Consider the following 11,381-nt stretch of genomic DNA (forward strand, 5'->3'; position numbering starts at 1 on the left):
ATAATGTATCCCAACAATATGCTGAATTTTGATTTCAAACCCGGCATGATTAACCTCTTACCAACCTTCCATGGGTTGGAAAATGAGAGTTCATACGTGCATATACGGGAATTCGAAGAGGTGGTGACTACATTCAACAATCGAGCCGATGTCACCAACATTGTGAGATTGAAATTCTTTCCTTTCTCGCTCAAAGACAAAGCAAAAAGCTGGTTGTATTCCTTAAGGCCTAGATTTATCGGAACATGGGACGAAATGACAAAAGCATTTTTTGCCAAATATTTCCCGCCCCATAAGACTACCAGCCTTAAGAGGAAAATCTCTACCTTCATCCAGAAAGACCATGAAACTTTCCATCAAGTCTGGGAGAGGTTTAGAGATTTGATAAATCAATGCCCACATCATGGATACGAAAGCTGGCGTCTGATCAGTTATTTCTATGACGGTCTCACAACCAGAAAAAGACAATTCGTACAAATGATGTGCAATGGCGAATTCCTTCAAAAAAATCCCGATGAAGCTTTCGATTACCTCGACGATCTTGCTGAAAAGTCCTACACATGGAATGGACCGAGTCCTATGGACAAGCCATGATCAACTGGAATCTACCAATTAAAGGAAGATGACAATGTCAAAAGCCAAATTGAATCGTTGAGACAACAATTCGAGGCTTTCAAAGCTCAAGAAGGTAGAGGAATCCACATGGCTGCAAAGGTAGAGACACGAGATCCATGCTTCATATGTGGAGGGACAGAACATCAACCACAAGTGTAACGCCCTACTACCTTAGAACCGTTACTAAGTGAGTTTAAAATAGAATTTGTGCATTTAATTGACTCTAAGTGGTTTCTAAAACCGAAAGTGTGAATAAAGCAGAGTTTAAGGCTGTACTCTTAGAAAATGTTTAGTTTAATTAAAAACGTTAATTATAAAACATCTGGGATCCCAAAATAAGGTTTACAAAATATCTACAACTCAAAAATAGTTTTACACTTGATCAGCTATCAAAAGAATGGTTAAATACAGCCATATACAAAATTCCCCCAACCAAAGCAGTCGGGCAGGCCGAACATGTACGCGCCGCCCCCACGCTCTCCATACTCATGGCCGGTTGACTGACTCCTTGCTTTTACCTGCCACACGGAGCACCCGTGAGCCGAAGCCCAGCAAGAAAACCCAAATAGTACATAACATATGCAAATCAAATAGCTGGCATAATTCACTGATAAATAGGAAAACCATCATAATAACACAAGTACGGCCAAGCCGCCCCTGAGGCCTTACCAAAGCCTGGGGTTTCAGTTCTCACCGCGAGGATAACTCATGTATCCCTTGGGTCCCACCCTGAATATAAGCATCCCATGTGTTGTGTGTTACCTTCGGCCCCACGGCCGTACCCGGCCTACGCCGCACTCGGCCCTTGCCGTTCATTTCATCATAATCACACATATAGTACATTCGAAATAGTCATTCACACACATCATGATTCATTTAAGGTTAAACATTTGCACATAATACAATCTGGGGCCATGCCCTACAATCACACAGTGGGGCCATGCCCTAATCTCGGGTGTTACGGTTTTCTTACCTGTATTCCGTGCTTTCCGATGCACCACGATCACGAGCACGGTCCACTAGCACGAGCCTCTCCAAAATCCTAGTCACAACACACATAAAACACTTTCAATACTAACCAAGCCCAAAACCACTTCCCGGGACCAATCCGCACTCCCGGGACCTCTAAATCCATAAAGCAAAGTATCAGAACCATCCCCCAAGTCCCCGGGCAAAAGCCCTAAAAACTCAACTTTTGGGCTGCCAAAATGGCCTAGGGCCGCGGCACACCCATCAAGGGCCGCGGCGCCCAGCGACCTGGCCCCCATCCTGAAGCATCCTCGGGCCGCGGCGCCCAAGAACAGGGCCGCGGCGCTCCTTCGCGAACCCAGATTTTCTGGGTTTTTCCTGCATTTTTCCCGAGCTTTAGCCTCTCCAAATCACCCCAAACCAATACCTAAACCCCAAAACTCAAATCCAAACCTCAAATGAACAATCTAACACCCTATAAGCACTAGAATCAAGACCAAAACATCAACACACCCAAGATCCACACCTTTGATCTCAAATTTCAGCAACTAACCCAAAACCCATGAAAATCTTAACTCAAGCATTAAATTCCTCAAATCAACACAGAAAGCAAACTTAAACAAGCATAAGATCCTTACCTCAAGAGTAGAATCCACCCTAAAAGTTTCCTTGATCTCTCCTAGACTCCCACTTCTCCTTCTCTTCTTCTTCTTTGCTTGCCCTAGCCTTTCTCTCCTCCTCTTTTCCATCTCTTCTAATTTTATCAAAACACTAAATGATTCAATGCCCAAACCGTATACCCCATATACCCAGCTGAAACTTGCCTATTTGCCTTGCCAAAAGACCAATTTACCCCTTCCTAATAATCCTTCTTAGCTAAACCTCCAAGGGCACTTAAGTCTTTACACTTTCATTTCAACTTCTACCACTTTCTATCTTAAAACTTGTTACCCACAGCAGTTACAAATGGTTACCCAGGTTACCCAATTACCCATAACTAACCACTCATTCTCAATTCAACTTATAAGATTCCCGAAGTACCCCTAGGCTCCTCCCGAGCAGGGTACAACATCCCGTTGTGACTTTTAGACTAAATGGCTCACTAGGACCGTCTCGATGCGTGCATCCTGATAAAAACACCACCTCACATGGCACAATTCACGTAGTACAATTATCACAGTTATGCCCTATCATGGCCAGATTACAATCATGCTCATTATAAGACAATCAGGTCTACATGCATACTAATTCACATAGTCATGCATCTCAAATAATAAATTAGTCATATAACGTGCATTAAATGATAATCATGCATAATACTCAATAGAAACACACACCAAATCCCATCATGCCCTCCAGGCACACTACTCCAAGCCCTTAAGCCTTAATACTGAATTTGGGGTCGTTACAACAAGAGTGCCCAACTCTTGGTGAGTTAAGAGGAGGAAATGAGGAACACTGCAATGCTTTAGGGGATTACAAGAAGCCTTATAACCCTTTCTCAAACACTTACAATCCCAGTTGGTGCAACCATCCAAATTTCAGCTGGAAGGATTCAAACCAAGCATCTGGAAGCCAATGGAGGCATGAGCAGCAACAACCACCAAAATCATACATTGCTCCTCAAAATATCATGCAGTCAAGTAATTCTCTAGAGAATACTTTGCAGATGCTTGCGCAAACTCAAATAGCCTCAACTCAAGAGCTCAAATCTTGTTTCACACAAATGGTAGTGGAAATGAAAGACATGAAAGTCCAAATGACAAAGATAAACACTACTTTGGCGATTCAAGAGCATGGGAGACTTCCCGCTCAACCTCTAATCCATCAAAAAGGGCAACACATGGCACAAACCTCCTCCTCTGCAGATACAAATTTCAAAGAGGTTAATGCTATCTCTACTCGAAGTGGTCAAAGTACGGTTTCACCGTTAACTAAGACAACGAGTACGTCAATGCCCGCTCCAGATAATGATGTGCCAATAATCATTCCAGTAAAGGCATCCTTTCCTCAAGCGTTGAAATCCACTGGAAAGGTACTGGAAAATCAAGGTGAAATCCTAGACCTTTTAACACAAGTGAAGATCAACTTGCAATTGTTGCATGTGATCAAACAAGTGCCAGCTTATGCCAAGGTTATCAAGGATTTGTGCACCGTTAAAAGAAAGCACCATGTTAAGAAAACTACATTCCTGGAAGAACAAGCTAGCGCGGTAATTGACTGCAAGACACTGCCTAAGTACAAAGATCCTGGTTGTCCCACCATCTCATGTCAAATTGGGGAGCAGGAATTTGGTCAAGCACTTCTAGACTTAGGAGCAAGTGTAAATCTCATGCCATATTCAATATACTTGCAATTAGGTCTAGGAGAACTCAAGCCCACATCTGTGGTGCTACAATTGGCCGATCGGTCAGTTAAGAAACCTCGGGGAATAGTAGAAGATGTTCTTATTCAAATTGAAAAATTCTATTACTCTATTGATTTTTCTCCTCTTGGACACTCTATCCGAAGTAAGTATAGAGTCCAAAATTCCCATCATTCTCGGTAGGCATTTCCTCGCAACAGCTAATGCACTCATTAACTATAGGAATGGTCTCATGAAAATCTCTTTCGGGAACATGACTCTAGAAGTGAATGTTTTCCACATCGGCAAACAACCACCTGACAACGATGAGTGTTTCCAATCCTATCTGATCGATACACTTATTTCGGAAGAGGTCTAATCAAAATACACGTCTAATCATTTTAATCACCTCTTCCAAATTTCATAAAGTTCTGAGCCCGATGAGTCTGCAATCAACCCTGAAATCATCAAACACTCATAGGCTAGAAGAACCATGTTTTGGAATCCAATCTTTGAGGAACTCCCTCAAGATCAAGAAACACCAAAACCATCCATTGAACAAGCTCCTCAACCAAAGTTGGCACAACTTCCCGAGGGTCTTAAGCATGTTTTCCTGGGAGCTGACAACACTTTTTCTGTCATAATATCCTCCAAGATCAATGCCACACAAGAGCGCCAACTCATCAATGTGTTGCAAGAACAAAGAGATGCATTAGGATGGATGATAGCTGACATCAAAGGTATTAGTCCTTTAATTCCCATCACATTCAATTGGAAGACGGGGCTATACCACGTCGTGACCCTCAAAGAAGATTGAACTCAACAATGAAGGAAATAGTTAAGATTAAAGTCTTGAAACTTCTTGATTCTGGCATAATCTATCCTGTTGCTGATAGTAAATGGGTCAGCCCAACTCAGGTTGTTCCCAAGAAATTTGGGGTAATAGTGGTACAAAATGAAAAATGGGAACTTTTTCCTACCAAGGTCACAACTGGGTGGCGCATGTGCATTGATTATAGAAAATTAAATGCAGCCACCCGCAAAGACCATTTTACACTTCCATTCATCGATCAAATATTGGAACGTGTAGCAGGTCATCCTTTCTATAGTTTTCTCGATGGTTATTCAGGGTGTTGACCGCATTTTTGGCCAACGACGTGTGAATGTCAAAAACGATAAAACCTTCAAGAGAAAATAAACGACACAGACGATTTTATAGTGGTTCAGCCGCAATGTGTTGGTAATAGCCTAATCCACTTAGAGTTGTGATTATAGATCTACACTCAAGATCAGATGAACCTGAGTCAACTGAGTTTCTTCAGTGTAGATTACAAGAATACAAAGAATGCTCTCAAATACAAGTACTCTCTCTCTAGAAATTTCAGATCAAAAGTTCAAAAATCCCAAAGTCCCCTTTATGATGCCATAAGCCTTGTATTTATAGGCTTAGGATCGTACAGATGATATCCTCCATAATCGGGATATTTTATTATTCTCATTATATTTAAATTACACTAATATTCAAAATGTAACAATACACAATATTCGTGGGATAAATTGAGAGATTCACATGTATGCCAAGAACGATTCTTGTTGAAGCCGTTTCTGGGAATCTTGACGTAGTCCTGCTCTATCCAGTCGATCCATATCTCATTCAAGCTGGTCGACCACACCTTCACTGGGCAGTCATGCACTTGACTGGGCAGACATGCACTCAACTAGGTAGACATGCACTTAGCTGGGCAGACATGCACTTGACTGGTCAGACACGGTCATGACCGATTGGCCAAGGTCATGCCTGGTCGGACAAGGTCATGTCTGGGCAGACAAGGTCATTCCTGGGCAGACAAGGTCATTCCTGGGCAGATAAGGTCATTCCTGGGCAAACAAGGTCATTCCTGGGCAGACAAGGTCATGCCTGGGCAGACAAACACGTGACTGGTCGGACAAGGTCATACTTGGTCAGCAATGACACTTCTCTGGCCAGTCAAAATTCTTCATCGGTCTACTGGGTTACTCCTAAGCCAGGTCACCCAACCATTCCTTGCCACTTGTGATTTCTATTGCCACGTCATCATTTTCAAATTTTGGGGATAACATTTGCCCCCCAAGTTTATTATATGATGTCTCACATAATAAACTTTTTTCTCCATAGTTGACGGCACTATATAAAAAAAAATAACTGTTCACCTTCCCGCCATGCAACGGACCACAACTCCACAGACCATGATCACTGCAATTAACTGCTCATAATCATGGGGAGAAAAAATATCCCAGGAATTCCAAGGGTCCAAAAATAAGTGGTAACTTCCATTTTTTTCCTTTAAATAGGTCCCTACACTTACACATTCCCACATACACAAGAAAGTTAGAGCTCAAAAACCCTCTCATCTTTTTCCCTTCTTTCTTTGGCCGAAACCCATATTTCCTTCTCTTGGCCGAAAGTGCAAAGATCTTCAAGGTGAATCTCTCCATTTCTTCAAGCACTCTCCAAGCAAATCAAGGGCTCTTAAAAGTTGGGTAAGTCTTCTCTCCCATCTTTACTTGTGTTATTTTTTCCAAAAATTTCATGAAAATACATGTAGTGGCCGAAACTCTATAGAGGATTTTTTCTTGAATTTGCCCATGAATCTTAGAGATATAATGTGTTTGGTGGCTTTTTTGATGTTATTTAGATTATGGGTAACGCAATATTATCTTCAATTTCATAGGAATTTAAAGAAAAATAGGTCATTTTAACCTAAATCATGAATATGGGTTTTTGGGTTTTTGATGGCATATGTGGTTTCAAGAACATTGAAAAACCTTTCAATTCCCCATTATGATCTTGTGATTGTGTGTTTTGGGTGAAAAAATGTGTTTGTGCTAGGGATTTTAGGGCTTTGCTTTTTCGGAATGGGTTTATGTTTATGGTTTGGTATGAAAAATGGTATATGGCCGTTTGGCCATTAGTCTTATTTCTTATGGTCCAATCGGACCATAAAATAGCTCCTCGGCCCCAAGGGCATCCGACCGGACCATGGACTAGGCCCTCGGACATCAAGTCTCCGGTTGGACCAGGCGCACCACTCGGACACCCTCGGCCAGCCCTTCAGACATCAGACGCAACGCTCGACTCGGACATAGGCATTCGCTCGGACGCACACAGGCAGCTCCTCGGACACCCTTACGCGCGCATTCTAGCTCCTCAGATGCCTCGAGATCCGCTCGGCCACCCCACGGCATCTGCTCGGACACAACATGGGCCTCTCAAGACACCATAGCCATTATGCACCCGACCGGCCACCTCCTTGGCACTTTAAGCACTTATTGCATTTTTAGGCACTAAAACTATTTTTTTTCTGTACATGCTAAATTTTCACTACTTAGACAATTTTTTCTAAGTAGAAAAATAAATTTTGTTCTTGTTGAATTTTATCTGTATGGTTACTCACCTCCCCATTTTTATTTTTTGTAGATGAATCGCTTTGACTATAGGGGAGGTGACAACCACACAGACTATGATACATCTATCCCGCAGTCAATCGAGACCCCTCAAAGCAGCGACTCCTCATCAAAGTCTCCCACCAGTCGCACTCCTGAGGATCGCCTCCGCCGCTTTAAGCAGATCCTTCCCCATTCAGCTTTGTACTTTCTTCATGAAGAGCAGTTTCTTCATCAAGCTGAACAGTCGACAATGAGGGTGAAGAAGTCCAATAGACTCCCCAAGGACCAAGATCCTCAAGTTGGCCGAAGAGCGGTGCAAAAAGTGGTGGAACGCAGTGAGGCCCACACTGCAGCTTCTTCGAGACCACCTCGCCAGGTGCCAAAATCAAGCAAGACTCGGAGACGAATCACCTAGGATTTCGCCACCGAGGTCCAGCACTTGGCCGTCCAAAAACCAAGGAAGGAAGGAGAAGAAACACCTTCCTGGTTTACCGCCAAGCCTACAAAACTCAATCCTGGGATGTTCGACAAACACATCCAAGCCTTGGGCTTGAGTGGGGTGAACGTGATATGTCCGAGCCCTCACCAGAGAGCCAACAGGCCCGACGGACCATACTGTGCCTGGTCCAGGCATCATATATATGCAGGAGCGACTATCCCGCTACACCCTTTTTTCTGGTCTGTAGGGGATTATTTCAACGTCTCCCCCTTCTAGATCGCTCCGAACGGGATTCAGGCGTTGTCTACGCTGTACATTCTCTACTATCTGCAAGGCTGGGATGAGCCTACACCTCATGAGGTACATTACTTGTTCGACTTCAGGACCAACCCAAGCCATAAGAACACAGGTTTTTTCCACCTGTTTCATAGGCAAAAGGGGGTTAAATACCTTTTTGGCATCGCACACAAGTCGAACCCTGGGAAATACTACAGAGAGTATTTTCTCACATCAGACATCAAAGCCAACAACTTGGCTTTTACACATGCGGGTCCATTCAAGAAACACTTGCCCACTCAAGAGATGTTAAGCGAGCAAAGGGGTTGGCTAACATTGTATTGAGGAGAAGGACATGAAAAATTTGGTTACTGTGGACAACCTTCAGATGGTGGGCCTGCTACCATGTAACCAAAACATTACAGTGGAGAGTACCACTGAGGAGAATAACGTGACTGATCAGTCCAACGCTGGGACTGAGGTGGTGACTGGCCAGTTTTCTCCTGGACCATCTCCTCACTCCCGTAGACCAGGCGATCTCATCATTAGGGAGCCTCAGCCATAGTATCAGCGCAGTCCTGCTATTCCCGCCCAGTTCGAGAAGGGAAAGGCCATCCAGCCTGAGAGGGACCTGAGCTCATCATTCGACGACGAGGACGACTTCCTCGATCAGATCCTCAACTCAGGTCTAATAGTCATAGCAATATGTTTGATAACTTGGTGATATGAGATTAATAGAATTGTAGTAGTAATATACTTATCCACATATTGCTTTATTTTTTTTTCTAACGAATCTTGTGTTTCCCTCTTTTGTAGATCCAGAAATGTTCAGGCACTACAACGCTCCTCCTGCCCCGAAGAGGAAGTCTGGAGAAGGAAGTGGCTCCACTCCCCCGAGCAAGGTCCCGAGGATAGTGCCACCCAGCCAAGGGAGACAACCCGAGGGGTCAGTTACAATCCCGCAGTTGACCCCTTCCTCGCTTCCTCCTTCAGCGAGCCTAACCCCCACTCGTCTGACTGGCCCGAGCGAGGCACTGCGCACTATTGAAACCATTGGGAGGGGGGGGGGGGCAGTTGATTAGACTCTCCAAGATGCTTCAACAATTCAAGGCTTTGAATCCTTCCCTCGACTCAGTGTTGATGTCGTCTTACAGAGAGGGATTGCTCAGTTGGCGAATGTAAGTACTCTACCACAAGATAGTTTGTTACTTATGTTCATACTTTGTTGTAGCCTCTTGTTTTTCATGCAGATGCTCATGACCATCTGTCATGCTCAGCACCGAGCAGTAGACTACAAGGATTTGATCAAGGTCTTAAATGATCAATTAGTGGAGGCTCAAGCTAAGGTGGATGCTCTTCAATCCAAGTTGGAGCAGTCAGAGAAGACTGTGGCTGAGCAAGAGGAGTCTCTTAAGGGGTTGGCTGATGGGAATGACAAACTAACCCAAGCCAACAAGTCACTGACTGATTGGCTAGACAGACTGACTCGTGAGAACGAGGGGTTAGCTCGTGAGAACGAGGGACTAATTCGAGAGAATGAGGAGCTGAAGCAGGAGAAGGAAGCTGATCTGACTCGCTACGAGGAGATCTACTTCAACTGTTTTTATCAGGAGTGGAAGCTAAACAAGCCTCTCAACCTCGAATTTCTCACCAAGGAGATTAGGGCAGAGGAGCTCGCCAAATGTGAGGCCAGGGCTGCTGAGGAAGCTGCTAATCCTGCCAGCACTACATCTGCTTCCCCTACGCTATCATTCCGACCGGAAGGAGAAGTTGATGCCGAGGAGGGGGTTGATCAACCTACTAGAGCCGACCAGTGATCCCTCATCCTACCAGAGAAGCTTCTGCCCGACCAGACAAGTTGTTGTCCTACCAGCCTTCTATCATACTTTGTTTTGTGTTTTGTTATGTACTCTTGCTCGTATGATCGAGCTGTTTGGCATTTGCACTTTACTTTTCTTTTTTAGCTAACTTGAAACATTTAAGTCTTTTTACACTTAAAACATTGCACATTTATTGTGAATAGTAAAGTCACTCTGTATGCCCTTTATTTTCACATGAGTACTTAGTTTTCTAACTTAGAAATTCTAAACATTTCATAAGTCCATACTAAGTATACTTTCTCACGCTCTTATTGCTCTAACATTTTATGAGCATAACGTTTATTGTCACACGAATATCTGCTTCTAACTTAAAAGTTTAAAAATTCTAAGTTACTTAAGCTTTATCAAACAAGTTAGCTTAATGGCCTTTTTGGACTTCAAAAGTTTACAAGTCAGCCTAAAAACAGATATCTTTGCTCATACTCTTATTGCCTGTGTTGAAGTGCATGCCTGTATACCCTATGTGCCCCCCAAGTGATTGAGGGTTGAAAAATCCTTGATCACTTGCTACTTGACCGAATTTGTCCGAGAAGTTACTACTCGTAAAACACATAGAATATACAAGAGAATTTTCAGCAGTTGACCACTGCAAAAAACATGCAACTATTTAAACGTTGGTACTCATCTGATGGATACCGACCAGTTGAACACTGCTCGGTATTTCTTTTAGAAGACCTTTTATGTTTTAAGTTGTAATGACAGTTGAACACTGCCAAAGCAAGAATAATCAACACATATGCAAAATTTGTAGCAAGATTCGACCATGCTGTGCGTGATCTCTTTTATTACTCGTAAAAAAAAAGTGACAAAACGTGTCTAATAACAAGTCTCAAACAAAATAACATTGTTCAAAATAACATGACTGGTTAGCAAATAGCCAGTTCACAAACAAACTTAAATAACAAGGTAAGCACTTGATACAAAGCTAATACTCTATAAGCAGTATTCATTGATAATATTTCCTCAAGTTCTCACCATTCCAGTAGTACCTGATCAGCTCTCCATTTAACCGAGCAAGCTTGTAGGTGCCGGGTGGCAAGACTTGCTTAATTTGATATGGTCCTTCCCAATTTGGTCCTAGTACTCGAGCTACCGGGTCTCTGATGAACACATTTCTGAGGACCAAATCTCCGACCTGGAACTTTGGATCTCAGACTTTGGAATTGAAATAGCGCGCCACTTTTTGCTGAAGAGTAGCAACTCTCAGGCTTGCCTTCTCTTGTCTCTCCTCGAGCGAATCCAAAGATTCTGCTAGCAATTGATGATTCTCCTCTGGTTGTACATGGTCCTTCGATGAGATGGTGGGTCTACTTCCGCTGGTAACATGGCCTCATACCCATATGCCAAGGAAAATGGGGTATGACCAGTTGCTGTCTGGGCAGTAGTCCTGTATGACCTAAGGACTTCTGGCGATTCTTCCGCCCAAGCACCC

The 11,381-nt window shown here is 43.4% G+C and overlaps 1 non-coding gene across 1 annotated transcript; it reads right to left on the reverse strand.

The window, feature by feature from the left end:
• Positions 1-303: 303 nt before the first annotated feature.
• On the reverse strand, positions 304-410 carry LOC133820468 (small nucleolar RNA R71). Its single transcript, XR_009886876.1, has one exon. It is a non-coding gene; the product is annotated as a small nucleolar RNA R71 (small nucleolar RNA).
• Between the last annotated feature and the right edge of the window lie 10,971 nt (positions 411-11,381).

This window comes from Humulus lupulus, chromosome 2 (assembly GCF_963169125.1).
Source record: "Humulus lupulus chromosome 2, drHumLupu1.1, whole genome shotgun sequence".
NCBI classification, from domain to species: Eukaryota; Viridiplantae; Streptophyta; class Magnoliopsida; order Rosales; family Cannabaceae; genus Humulus; species Humulus lupulus.